Genomic DNA, 2,779 nt, shown 5'->3' with positions numbered 1-2,779 from the left:
CTGAGAAATGGGAATTTGGGTCACTTCAGGGCGATGGGTGGAGAGGCTTTTGCTGTGTCGTCTAGCATAATCTGTGCTTGTATGGTTTGCTTTGAGAGCTAGTGATCCTCTAGGAAAAGACCCATGTGGGTGCACAATTACTATGGAACCCCTTGAGGGTTTCTAGAGATGATGGGAATGGGAAGTGGTTTTAGATGGGCTGCTTTAGGGAGTTCAGGCCAAAAAGGCTGTGACTTGCCCAAGTCACACCTGAGAAAGTTGCCTTGTGGCACATGCAAAACCACACAGTTTACAGGTGATAACGATTTCATCAAAAGCTAGGATCCACCCTGAGAAACGGCACAGCCCTGTCCACAAAATGTTAACCTAGAGTAGTGGCATACATTTGGAGGCTGAGGTGGAAAGAGGACCATTTGTGCCCAGGGGTTAGAGGCCGTAGTGAACTCTGATTGCATCACTGCTCCAGAGTGGACAGCAGAGTGAGACATCGCCATCCACCCTCTCAAACAAAAGTAAAATTAGGAGATTGTCATGAGGAAGGGAAGCCCACCCCTGGTCTGTGAAGGCATTAGAGATAGCTGAGGTCATGTCAGATCACTGGGGTTGTTTGTGATGACAAAGCCCGAGCATTTGGCTGGTTCACCGCCCAACATACTTGTTCCATCTCAGTTTTAGGGGTCTGTTTTTCTGAATATTTGTCTTACACACCATTGTGAGGTTTCTTTGTGGTAATGCCAGGCTCAGCTCTGTGAAGGGTGATTTCTGTTTGGAAGGAAATCTTGCACCATCCACTTTCTGCCTGTAGGCGGCAGGGGCGACCCAGCACAGCCACTTGCCCACCCACAACTGAGCCAGAGCCTGGCGTAACTGCTCAGATTATCAGCATATAGCTAAGGTGGCAGGAAGAGAAATGTCAGGCTACCTGAGAGTTAAGTAGTTCTAGATGGTGTCTTCCCAGACCAGCAGTCCTCCAGGATTCCTGAGGGCTTCAGGTTCCTGGTTACCTAAGACACAACCTCCATTGCTGAGGCCATTGTGTTCAGGAACTCCCCGTGTGTCACAGGCCATGTGATGTCCCTGGAAGGAAGTTGGGGGACAACATTTGGGCAGTGACTGGTTACATACTTTGGACGCAGCTGAGTCTGCAAGGTCCAGGGAACCCTCCCTCACCCACTCCCTGCACATACACAAGGTGCCCCTTGCCCGGGTAGGCTGCCCACCATGATTTTTTTCTTTCTCCTTCTTTGAGACGGAGTTTCACTCTTGTTGCCCAGGCTGGAGTGCAATGGTGCAATCTCAGCTCACTGAAACCTCGCCTCCTGGGTTCAAGTGATTCTCCTGCCTTGGCCTCCTGATTAGCTGGGATTATAGGCATGTGCCACCACCCCTGGCTAATTTTTTGTATTTTTAGTAGAGACAAGGTTTCTTCATGTTGGTCAGGCTGGTCTTGAACCTCCGACCTCAGGTGATCCACCCACCTGGGCCTCCCAAAGTGCTGGGATTACAGGCATGAGCCACCACTCTCAGCCTGCCTACAGTGATTTCTGATTGGAGGTTTGTTTTGTCATCATTCAAAGGCCATTGACTTTTTTGGGGTTTAATCTTTATTTCCAATTTTAAAAGTAATACATGTAGGGAATTAATGAAGTCCCCACATCTCATAAATAACAGTAAGATAACAGTAAAATGCCACATCTTGTAAGTTATTAAATGTAGATTTATTTTCCTATCCATATAAGAATCATTTACAAAAAAACGATTCAGGATGCCAGCATTGGGATTGGATTCTGGAGGTTTTCTGCTGTTGGTTCACTCTCTCCTTGGAGTAGTCTCCATGGAGATGGAGTTTTCTTGAGGCTCAAAAGCAGCTCTTTTGCATCTTTGTCCTTCCACTGCCTGCTTCCCATGAGGAAGAGCTAAGGCCCCCCTGCAGACAAACACAGAGACCCTGACCCTCTCAGCCTCTTCCCTTCAGCAGCCACCCTCCACCCAACCAAAACCTTCATTAGCTGGAAGGTGCGAGTGGTTTAGGTAGCTGTTTAGGAGAATTTTATTTATTTTTTGAGATGGAGTCTCACTCTGTTGTCAAGGCTAGAGTGCAGTGGCGCAATCTTGGCTCACTACAACCTCCACCTCCCGGGTTTCAGCAATTCTCTGCCTCAGCCTCCCAAGTAGCTGGGATTACAGGTGCCTGCCACCATGCCCGGCTTTTTTTTTTTTTTTTTTTTTTTTTAGTGGAGACAGTGTTTCACCATCTTGACCAGGCTTGTCTTGAACTCCTGACCTCATGATTCACCTGCCTTGGCTTCCCAAAGTTCTGGGATTACAGGCGTGAGCTACCACGCCCAGCCAGGCAGATTTTAATTTTAATCGAGTTTTACTTTCTTTTTCTGGTTGGTTGGTTGTTTTTGAGACAGGGTCTCACTGTTGCCCAGACTGGAGTGCTGTGGTGCGACCACGGTTCACCACAGCCTCCAGCTCCTGGGCTGAAGCCATCCTCCTACCTCAGCCCCCCAAGTATCTGGGATTACAGGCACATGCCACCATGCCTGCCTAATTTTTTAAAAAAATATTTGTAAAGATGGGTCTTGCTATATTGCCCTGGCTGGTCTTGAACTCCTGGCTTCCAACAGTCTTCCCATCTCAGCCTCCCAAAACATTGGGATTACAGGCATGAGCCACTGTGCCCAACGAGGCCTGCCTGATTTTCTAATACATGTTTTACAAAACTCCTTTAAAGCATCTTAAGTTGTGGGACCTGTAACATTCAGGTCAGGAA

Source organism: Callithrix jacchus, chromosome 5, assembly GCF_049354715.1.
Source record: "Callithrix jacchus isolate 240 chromosome 5, calJac240_pri, whole genome shotgun sequence".
Lineage (NCBI taxonomy): Eukaryota > Metazoa > Chordata > Mammalia > Primates > Cebidae > Callithrix > Callithrix jacchus.
This window is presented reverse-complemented; position numbering follows the sequence as displayed.